Consider the following 12319-nt stretch of genomic DNA (forward strand, 5'->3'; position numbering starts at 1 on the left):
AGTCTTAAGACTGCTAAATAGTAATATATTCTGACTGTAGAACGTTAAACTAAACTATTATTTTGATGGGTTGCCGTGAAGAACTTCCAGCTGCTGTGTATGTGATATGACGGTAGATTTCTCAAATGAAATGGTAAATGCTAATGAAGTGACTCTCAGAGCAGCTGGAGATTACATTCGTGTTCATATCATCACATAGTGAGACGGCAGAAGCTGGAAACACCGTGAGCGTCATCCGCGCTTTAGTATGTGTGTGTATTAAACAAAAAAGTGCGCCGCACCATCCGCCATTCATTCATTGCGGAAATCATGGCGCCTTATGCGTGATATCAAATGCTTCCGCAGATTTATAGTATTACTATAGCATTTCACCTGAGCATTGCGAATTGCGCGTATGGCCATGATAAGTGCTGAATGAATGACAGGATTTCTGTTGTAACATCGCGCAAGGTAAATAAGGGTGACATCTAGAGGAGAAGACTAATGATAAGATTAACGTTAATCAGATCTTGTTTTAAATGTGTGCTGAAATAAATACTGGAAAAGATCGATTCGCGGCTTTTGAGAATCGATATCGAATCGACGTCATTTAAAAAAACTATTAATCGGAAAATTCAAGGTTTTTTTTTGCCCAGCCCTAGGTTGCATTGGTTAGCCACTTAATTAATTATCTTGTGCTTCGTTCCCTACTACTGAATTATGTTGTATTGATAAGGAGTTATCACAAAGTCTGTTTAGTTGAGCTATCTTACAATCAATATATAGTAAATGTAAGTTAAAGTGTCGCCGATGTAACCGGTTAAAACTTGGAGTGGCGAGGAGGTCTTAATGTATGGAAAGAGTCTTTAAAAAGGTCTTAAAAGATATTAAATTTAACTCCATGATTCCTGTATATACCCTGTAGTAGGGAAATAACGTAAGTGGCGATAAACCGGCTCGATCAACCAAGCAATAAACATGCTGTTAAAGATCGCAAAAAGAAGAACACAGTCGCAGAAATTGTTGAATAAAGTCGTTATTTTTGTTTTCTTTGCATACAAAAAGTATTATTGTAGCTTTGTCAAATTATGGTTGAACCACTGATGTCACATGGACTATTTTAACAATGTCCTAACTACCTTTTTGGGCCTTGAACATGTCAGTTTTGTTGCCGTCTATGCAGGGTCAGAAAGCTCTCAGGTTTCATGAAAAATATCTTCATTTGTGTTCCGAAGATGAACGAAGGCCTTACATGTTTGGAACGACACGAGGGTGAGTAATTAATGACAGAATTTTCATTTTTGTGTCAGCTATCTCTTTAATTATTGCCCAATTTCAATACTTTAAACAATTCTGACCACAACTCTATGAATTGAGAACTACACACTTCCTGCAGATATGAGTTATGACTTGCACATCTGATGAAATGCATTCCCCCTACTTCAACTCACACACACTTTGATTCATTAACTACTGTTCACCTTCGAGAAATTGGATTTGTTTTTCAATAAACCTCTCTGAACCGTTCCTGCTGATAAAATATTCCTAAAACACTGTAATTAATTAGACTATGAAATCTGCCAAGGAATAGAGTTGTTAATGCCACGTTAAAGCAGAATTTTGCTGTAATTATCAGTTTTATGCGAGTCATTTTATGTATTTTTACAGTGCCTCCCATTCCGCAGATTTGTGTAGTCACAATATACCAACATTTCAGTAGCCTGTACCGATACCTGTAAAATTTAATGGTTCTCTGTAATAGCTTTGATGCCATGGCAAAAACGAATGGAAAACACTCCTTTTAATAATTTGCATATTGTGTTGTTACATATTTGTGTGTGTCTGTATTTTCAATCCATGTACAAAAATGTGGAGTATACACTATTTAAAAAAAAAAAAAGTTTAAACTTTAGTTGACAATTAAATAGTTGACCTAACTGCTTATTTCAAGTAACCTGTTCTTTCGGTGTTTTGTTGAAAAAGTTGTCCGTACTAAAATTAAAGTTTATTTAACTTAATGTGGCATATTTTCTTACGTTGCAAATTCAACCAAATACATAAAAACAAAATTTTCCATATAAATGACAATATTTAATGTCCCTTACAAATCAAACTTAAAAGAACTAAACATTAAAAACATAGATTTTCCCTTTTTTTTTTTTTTTTTAAAGTCTATATAACTAAAGATCAAAATATTAGTGTTTATATAGTAAATAAAACATATAATACATCCATTTAAAAATGGAGATTAAATTACAAGAAAATTATTTCTCAAAAAAAGAAAATAACCAAATCTGTCAAATAAAATGATGGATAAATAAATTTAATAAAATTGTTTAAAAGGTAAAAAAATATACCAGAAACAATTAAATAATGCATGGAAATTATATTAAAGTTTAAAAAAAAACTATTTATTTATTAATTAATTAATTTTGAAATAACTTTTAAACTAGCACATGAAATCTCAAATATAATTTTGCCTAATAAAATTACATTTCAATTGCTAAGTGTTAAAAAACTGATGAATGTAAACTGTAAAAACATGAAAAACCTAACTGTAAACTTAACAATTAACAAATCAAAAGACACCCATCTTTACTTCATTGTATTTTAAAATGAGTGTACTTTTGCACTGCAGGCATGAGCTCTAGTGTCCATGAACAGCCTCTGAATTAGGGCTGCACAATTAATCGAATTTCTAATCGCAATTACAATTATGGATGCCACAATTAGGTAATAGTTCAAAGTCCATTTATGTTATTCTGCACGCTTAAGATATGTTTTTTTTCTTTCTACATGTTATCTTAAAGGAGTCCTATTATGCTCTTTTACAAAGTCTTGATTTTGTTTTGGGGGTGTACTAGAACATGCTCTCGTACTAGGTTGTTTATTATGTTAAACATTATTTTTCACATATTTTACATTATTACAACACCTCTCCCCAGTCTGGCATGAACGGCTCGAATAGTTCCTGTATCAAATGAAGGCCCTCCTTCTAAAATACGAAATGTGTTGTGATTGGCAGCACTCGGCGCCTGGTCGGGAAATGTCATGCCCCTTACCATAGCCGCCTGCGAGCTTCAGTGTAAATATTGCATCAAAATCAAATCAATTTGAGTGCGATTTAAACCCGGATGATTGTAACCACTCTATGTTCATCTGCCTTGGGAAAGCTAGCATTTCTCCGACATAGTGATAATACTCGTTGCCTTCTCTAGTGCAGCTCAACCAGGTCTCGTCCCATTCGTCGGTATTTGTGATATCACAAATCCCGGAAAATATGCGTTGTAGTCCAAACAAGTCGTTCGTTGTAGTTTTTGAAAAGTGATTTCTGTTAAATAAAATATCTCCTTTTGAATTGGACTTTGAGCTTTGTAACTTTGCAGATCTTTTTTATGCTCAAACAGCAACATTACAGACTAACTAAAGTTGAAAAAATAAAAAAGCATAATAGGACCCCTTTAAGGGTTTTTCCATTGTTTTAGTTTTAGTATAACATTATAATACCATTCATATTTTTACATTTTTTATCATTTAAAGAAGAAACCAATCCGATGTATATTTGACATTTGAGACTAAACCTTTAGTGCTTTTCTATAGTATTGAGTGTTTTCAGCTCGTTTATTTTCATATAAAAATACAGCATGCAGTTACATCAAGCAATGGTATAAACATCATTCAATGTAAATTGTGATAATCGTAATTAATAATCGCAATTACAATGTCAAGGGAATAATCGACAATTATGATTTTTGGCAGAATCGTGTAGCCCTAGGTATGCCCATACTAGGGCTGCTCCGAATACCATTTTTTGAGCTTCGAAGCTTCGGTAGTAATCAACACCAAATATTCGAAGCTTCGGACATATTTTTCTCTCTACACCGGACGCCGCAAACAAAATACAATAGAACCTGTTATGCTTGTCTACACTGGATGCGGCGTGACAAATTCCAGACAGTAAACTGCTGCTGCGTTCTATTTATGACGTACTGACACAAATTTCAAATGATTTTCAACGGTCGCTTTGCCGCGTTCAGTGTAGACAGACTTTAGCTGATGCGGCGCAACACGACAACTGTCACGTCCGGTGTAGACACGGTGTAATAAAGGCAGGAATCTCTGTGTGTCTGTCTCTGTTTGCGTTTTTATTATTTTGAGAACCGTTCATCCAATCGACTTCACGCTTGGCGGGTGTGTTGCTGTGGACCCAAGGGAGTGCAGTGTCGCATTTTGGTGCAATATGGACACGCGCGTCGCGTTGGTTCAGAATTGATACACTTTTTTAATAAACTACAGAACAGCGCGAGCCGGAAGCGGCGTGCCTCATGCGGGCAGGGCTTATATGCTCCGACAACGAACACTGCACTAGTGATCGTTAAGAGCAATAATTTTAATATAACAAATTATTATTAGCCTGGGCTATTGTACTTTTTTTTTTTTTTTTATGACTGCCGTATTCGCAAGTATTTTCCAAGCAAATTAAGTGCACGCTTTTATCATGGGTAAAATTTCTGATTAACATGGCAGATAAAAGCAGATCGTTTTTTTTTTTACACCAACAATATACTATAGGCGTACTACTTGATGTGCTGTTGTGGTAAGCCAGTTTCAAATCGTATATTTGGCACACTGCCTTTGTCTTGTCCTCACTCAATTTAAAGTGCTCCCACACAGCTGAGGTCTTCGCCCTTTGGTCTTCTCTTTCAGATGAACTGAATCATGACGTTCACTCATGGGCGATTCATATTCAAGCATGAATGAGAACCGTTTCGCGGGGGATGCTAGGTGTTCGAAAAAAGAAAGAATATTCCAATCTCAAAATTGAAAATCGAATGTCAACCCACCGAACGAATAATCGAATATTCTGGTTCAGCCCTAGCCCATACCCCACATTAATTTTTACTCGCACCTTTCTATTCACACTGTTTTAGACCCTTTCTTTTCTTTTAAACCTTCACTTACCCTTCTTTGCTTTTGCCCTTCTTAAAAACAGCCACATATTCTTATACGTGAATGTACTTTTCAAAATTAGTTATAAAACGGTTGCTCCTGGCAACAGGGATAGTATGTTTGCTTAACATAGCATCAAACATGGCAATTTATGAGAATAATGTTATGTTTTGCTCTAAAATCACTATATAATATCAGTCATGTTTGAAACTAAAGTACTTTGTAACGCAGTAAATTGAGTAATTTTTCAGCAAACTGCTTTTTTTTACTCTTACTTGCGTCATATTGTTTTTTAGTACTTGTACTCAAGTAAATTATTCCTTAAGTAGCAATACTTTTACTTAAGTACAATATCTTAGTACTCTTTCCACCACTACAAAAAAGTTTGAGAACCACTGCAGTACAGAAACATACACACGCTAACGTTGTTAAAGCTACTATGGCGATTTTATTTTAAAAGCTACATAATATTTCTCACAAGCAAGGTAACAACGGTGCTGTTCGTGAAGAAAATTAAATGAAAGTTTCACTGTTAGTAGAGAAGCTGCTGCCGAACAATTTTGAGAGACACACAGACTCAGAGAGGTAATATACACACACTTATGTTTTGGAATTAGCAACGGAGGCGTTGGATGAGATGCAGAAGAAATAAATCCTACTCACAATATCGTTATAAGTACAAAAAAACGGACGAATGCCTTGAAACATATCATCTGATCAATGTCTTGAGGTGTGGTAACCGTAGTATAAGCAGAATAATTAACTCCGGTTCGACATATATATATATATATATATATATATAGCAGAGAATTACTTGATGTTAAAAAGAGTTAAGTGCAATAAGTTTTAGAAAACAACTCTTTGCCGTCTTGTCTTGCTGTCTGACTCACACCTGAAGAGCACACACAGAGAGAAGTGTTTCAGACCGAGTTGATTCGTCTTTCTCATCTCCACATGTTTGAACAGACACATACACACAGAATTATGTCAATAGTACCTGTCTTGGCGATCATTCTCGTAAACGCAGTCGGTTATGTTTTAAATGAATGTAAACCGCTGAGAAAGAAATCGGATGTGTATCATTATACTAGATCCGTACAGTCAGATTTAAAGGGACAGCGGCTATAACAAAGATTGATCGAAATTTAATTCATACAGTGAACACTATGCAGTGTTACTTTACACTTAATTATTACATTTCTTTACCTGAATACTACTGTTTATTTTATCTATGCTTGTAAATTATGTATGTCTTTTTTTTTTCTTTTTCTTTTTTTTTACTGACTGTTCACTTGCCTTTAATCATGTTTGAAATTTCTCAGACTTTAGTTTTTGCTGTGGTATATGAAGAAGTACTTAAAGTGTGTGGAAAGCAAAGTTACAATATAGGTTTTACACACTTTAAGCAATATCATATCTAATATCACATTTTTTAACAAGGTATCGCAAATCCCATTTTTCTTCAATATCGCCCAGCCCTAATAAACACACACACACAAGTATATATTTTTAAATATATACATGTGTATTTGTGTATTTTATAGATGCATAATAAATATACACAGTGCACACGCATATATTATGTAAACAAAAACATTTGTTTTGGATGCGATTAATCGTTTGACAGCATTAGTGTGTCTAGTGAACTAGGGTGTTCTTTTTTTTGTAGGGAAAGAGTAATGGCTGCTGTGTCAAAAAATAAATAAAATCATTATTGCAGATACTAATAATAAAATGGGGTAAGTGAAATAATAAAATAACTGTAACATTAATTGTTTTTCAAGGTATTTTCAATGGAAGTCATGAACTGTAAATAAAACATGGTTTACTCTGTCATAACTTTTGATACAGGTAGAAAAAAGCCAACGTAGTGTCTGAATCATGTCTGTATTTGCTCCTTTTATTACTTAATAAAGATTAGAAATGTCACCTCAAAAAGCCGACGTTAGATGCCATAATGTGTAACACTTAAATTGAGGCCATCGTGTCAGATTTCTTAGTGAGTGAGTGTGATTAAGGAGTGAGGTGTGTCTCAGTGTAGTTTCAGGAGAATGCAAGTTACACTCCTTTATGTACTGAATGACACAACTTCCTGTGTAAGGTGACTGCAGGCCCTGCCCATGAAAGGTTAAATGCTATTTGATGGCTCTGAGTGAGCCTCACACAGAATGCTCCAGCCTGCTCTCTTTCCACAGAGGGAACAACAGAGAGCGGTAAGACCTGCTCAGAGCCGGGGAATCTTTTAACATTTTATTCAGAACATGTCATGTAAAAAGCTGTTTTGTTGAAACCTGCTGTGTTTTTTGTAGTTTTTGAGTGTGCATGTGCATACATGTTGGGTTTCTCTTTCTTTCTCTCCCTCTCTTTTTTTATTTATTTTTTTTAAGCGTGTTGTGTCTGATGCAAACTGGAACATTTAGAGCTGGGATCCATTCCAAAGCCTCTGGGTGTGTCAGACAAAGTTGAATGTTTTCAGCTGTGCCTCCTTCAGTATTTCTTTTCCTCATTCTGTCCTGTGGAAACTTCAAACCTTTGCGAAGGCTAAAGAGTGCTCCATATCACAGTCTAGAGGTATTTACCCCTCATCTCAAACTCCACGTCCTCACCTCTGGCTTATTTTCAGTTTGTTCCCTGTACCTCAGAGGATTTTATGGGAATTTAAGACATTTTGCTCATTATTGGATTGCTACTGACAAACGTTTTTGGATTTGTGCATCAAACAAATGACTGCCTTCAGGTAATTACTCTTTCCAAACATCAGTGTGCATGTGTCTCTGAGTTTATTGCCTGGTGCGTTCCTCTAAAGCTTTGTTCTCGTGGTTGCTGCTGTAGTAATGCTGTTTCTGAATTGTCACATTTCACATAGAATTCTCCTCACTACTGACTTTATTGAAATGGGAAATGGGTTGTCTTTGTGTAAAGAGAGCTGAAAGGCAAAAGCTGATAACAAATATCACTTGTATATGGCGAGGTCGATATGCTATTTGACAGAAGCGGTTAAGTGTTGTGTGCCTGTGGGAATGTTTTCCTGTGAACATTTTTGTGAAGGACACGTTTAAAACGCGTTGCGTTCAGATGCAGTTTTGTAACCGGATGCCATAAACGCTCACGGCTAGAGGTTGACTGATATTAATTTTTTGACGGCTAATATCTAAGAGCAATGGTTCTCAACCCTGTTCCTGAAGCTTCCTAGCACTAAAATGGTGTGTAAGACAATTAAATGTATACTTATTTAACATAACATTAACTAAATTAGAAATATAGAAATGAAAGAAAATGAAATAAAATGTATACTTTAGACAGCACCTTATTCTATATCATCACTATTTATCCACAAGTAAAGAAATACTTATAAACATTACTAAAAAGTCATTATACTGTAACCAACAGGGCACTCATTATTACAGTTTGTCTCTGTACACTTGGAATCATATTTTCTAAAAAACCAGGTAACGGTGAATATGACATTAATATGACATAACGGCCAGTTTATCATAGTTGTTACTGTGCAAACATCAGAAAGCACATGCTCATGTATCAGGTTGTTATGTTAAAAGACTAAGGCCTGCTTTCACAGACAGGGCTTAGGTTAAGCCAGGATTAGGCTATAGTTCAATTAGGACATTTAAGTATCTTCTATAAACGTGCCTTAGAAAAAAAAACATTACTGGTTAGGCCTGTCATGATAACAACTTTTTGTTGTGCGATATATTGCCCCAGAAATAATTGCGATTTAACGATGTCATTTTAAGACCATTTTATGCCACTGAATATATAATTATAATAGAACAGCATAATAATGCAAGAAGGCCAACACACTTTCAACTGACAAACTTTTTATTCTTAAAAATATTTAATCATGGAAATTAAATATCAAAATATTAGATACCTTAAAAAACTTGAATAAATGGTAAATAAACATTTTCTAACAAAAAGTAACAAATAGAAAAAAAATTCAAATTCACAAATAACTTGTATGGAGATTTTTCCATCTACAGATTTTTCCCGGACCTTCTTTTCTCTGTAAATTAAGGGTGCACACTATTGCTGAAAAACACAATCACTACTTAGCAGTCAGATGTCTGTATGCACAAAGGCACAGATCCCTAAACAAGGGAATATCTGCAGATGAAACTTTTTTTGTAGAAGCATTTTTTAAATTTGAACTAGCACCAACTACACCACGTTATGTACGAGAAGCTGCAAGTGGAATGCAAAAAACATGGTGACATTCATTTTTATGTAAATATAATGGGCAATATATTGCGTCACCAAAAATGGTCATGTACATGTATTGTGCGATAAGTCGATATATTTATTATTGCGACAGGCCTATTACTGGTTTGCATCTTAAGACAAATCAATGGCACTGACATATTTTAAGATATATCAGTGCAAGTTTCTTTCAGTTAAAACAGCCCAGACATGCATTTTAGTCTGAGACTAGACTTAAGTCTTGTCTGTAAAACCAGGGGAATATATAATGGTAGAAGATGAGAAAAGAAGGGGAATTCTACACAAGTGTCAAGAAGTCAGACAGTCATAATGTCATAAACTAACATTAACGCACAGAAAACAAATGTGTATATAATGTGATTGTTTCTTAAAATAAAAGTAATATGAATTGCTTCGAAGCAGCTTCACAATAATAAAAAGGAAAATAGAATAATCAATCATGAAAATCTCTTCAGTTATGTCTCAAATTAAATTCTGCTGTAAAGTAAGTAGCTATAAAAAGCCAGTATCGTCATTAATCAGCTCAAGTCAGTTCAGTTTTGGTTCAGTTCAGTATCGTGACCTTTTAAAAATTAATACTGTGATCGGTACCAGCGGATGTTTGAAAACAAAAGTTAAAAAGTTTGAATATGTATTTTTAAATGTATAAAACATGTACATTTTGGTGAATTAAAGGCACAATATGTAATTTTTTGCCGCTAGAGGGCGCGTATTCAAAACAAACAAATAGACAAAGGCGTAGTTTGATGACGCCGTGACCGAGTGTGGAATCATGGGAGTTGTTGTCTTCATCCCCACAGCCGATGCAATCCGACGGGACTCGGGCAGAAATCATGTTCATGGATGAGCTAATGATTTATTAAAGGGGTCATATGATGCTTTGTTAAAGATCATTATTTGGTGTAACAGAATATTATAATACATATATAAATGGAATATTAAAAAATTTCCACATAAGGGCCTTTCGCACCGCTTTAGTTCTGGAACTAAATGTACAGTACTAAAGTACTGGGATGATTTTGCGCGAACTATTTCCCAGTACCATTTAAAGGGTTGCATTCGCACCGAGAGTGTGTAATAGGAATATTTTATTATTTATTTTGCTCTGTGCTGTTATGCATTGAGCTGCAATCTGTATGTTGTTAGGATTACAACATTTTTTTAAATTTAAAATTATTTTTAGTCTGGCATTCCTCAGTGTTCTAATAACACTGCTCGCCAATATCAAAATGATTGAGGCTGCCAATCAAATCGGTGACTGTAAGCATGAATTCTAGTGTGATGTTTCAGTAAAATACATATTTTAATAAATATAATTGCACTCCTTTCTGACACGCTTCATCATGCACACACATTAAGTCTTTTCAGTTAAATCTGTCAAATCCATTGGAAATGAACGTAATAGAGTCTGACCGCTTAAAGCTTCTAATGAAATCGGTGAGGCTGATCGCACTGGACAGAGATCCATAACTAACACGAGTAATTATTTTATTATTTATTTTGCTCTGTGCTGTTATGCATTGAGCTGCAATCTGTATGTTGTTAGGATTACAACATTTTTTTAATTTAAAATTATTTTTAGTCTGGCATTCCTCAGTGTTCTAATAACACTGCTCGCCAATATCAAAATGATTGAGGCTGCCAATCAAATCGGTGACTGTAAGCATGAATTCTAGTGTGATGTTTCAGTAAAATACATATTTTAATAAATATAATTGCACTCCTTTCTGACACGCTTCATCATGCACACACATTAAGTCTTTTCAGTTAAATCTGTCAAATCCATTGGAAATGAACGTAATAGAGTCTGACCGCTTAAAGCTTCTAATGAAATCGGTGAGGCTGATCGCACTGGACAGAGATCCATAACTAACACGAGTAATATGCTTATTTATTCACATAACATGACACAACAGCTAAAATGGCACTGCTGAGGTGGTATGGAAGCCCAGGTTTCTTTGACAGTGGCCTTCAGCTCATCTGCATTTTTTGGTCTCTTGTTTCTTATTTTCCTCTTGACAATAACCCATATGTTCTCTATGGGGTTCAGGTCTGGTGAGTTTGCTGGCCAGTCAAGCACACCAACACCATGGTCATTTGTATGTATATATATATATATATGTGTGTGTGTCTGTGTACTCGCCAGTTTTTTATTTATTCATCAAAAATAAGACAAATTCCATTAAATTCCGCATTATACAGTAAATTCAGTTTTTGTGACTGGATTCCGTCCATGTTTTCTGCATCGCAGAAATCATAGGGCCCTACTAATGTAGCAGAAGAATATGATAAGCTCATTGTGAGAGTAAAAGAGTCTCTCCAACTAGGTGACAACGTAGCGTTAAATCACCATTCAGCAGACTCAAACCACCACTGCATTGCCGTCTATTGAACTGCAGAAAGATACTAACTTTTCAATCTGCTACGTTACTGACTGTACTGACATGCTGACACCGTGTCTGCTCTGCGCAACAGGACGCAACAAAGCGACCGTTGAAAATCATTTGAACTTTGTGTTTGCACGTCATAAATAGGGTTGGGTACCGTTCACATTTTAACCGGTACGGTACCGGTATCGGTACCTGAATTTCGGTGCCAGTACCCAACAGTACCTTTTTTCAGTACTTTACTCTGTGTAATTACAAAAACATTTATTTCAGTAAAAAATAAGTCCAAAAGTCTCAATTTCAACATTTTGAACAATAGAACCCTGCAAACTTTGTATTATTTTTTTTCTACAATTAAGTGATTAATCTGGTTGTAATATTTATTTTTATCATTTAATTGTTTTATTTAAATTTGATAGAAAATTGAATATTTAAAGATGTACATTATACTGTTCAAAAGTAATACAAGAGTAATATATTTCTGTTACATGTTAAACCGTACTTTTATTTTGACAGGTTGCCATGAAGTTTCTGTGTATACAGTATGATGATGCTAGTTTTCTCAAATGAAACGGTAACATTTTCGCGAAGTGACTCTCACAGCATCTAAGGAGATTACGTTTTTGTGTTCATGCCGTCGTATAGTGAGGTATATAGAGACGGTATAGATTTTAAACTGTCTTTTTGCATTTTAATATTCACAGCCACTAGTTCATATCGTGATTCGAATTAAGTGACAGTGGCTACTTTTGATTTATTCGTCCAAA

General features: G+C 34.9%; 1 protein-coding gene across 7 annotated transcripts in view; it reads left to right on the forward strand.

The window, feature by feature from the left end:
- The window catches only part of LOC107568897 (plakophilin-4-like), a 113865-nt gene that overhangs the window by 39855 nt on the left and 61691 nt on the right, over positions 1–12319 (forward strand). For 2 of the 7 annotated variants that reach the window (XM_016254890.1, XM_016254894.1), the window contains exon 1: positions 7593–7666. The exons of the other annotated variants lie outside the window; for them this stretch is intronic. The gene's annotated coding sequence lies outside the window, so the exon portion shown is untranslated. Of the gene's footprint in view, positions 1–7592; positions 7667–12319 lie in introns of those variants that run through there. 7 annotated transcript variants of the gene reach the window in all.

Source organism: Sinocyclocheilus grahami, unplaced genomic scaffold, assembly GCF_001515645.1.
Source record: "Sinocyclocheilus grahami isolate Dianchi unplaced genomic scaffold, SAMN03320097.WGS_v1.1 scaffold1290.1, whole genome shotgun sequence".
NCBI lineage: Eukaryota > Metazoa > Chordata > Actinopteri > Cypriniformes > Cyprinidae > Sinocyclocheilus > Sinocyclocheilus grahami.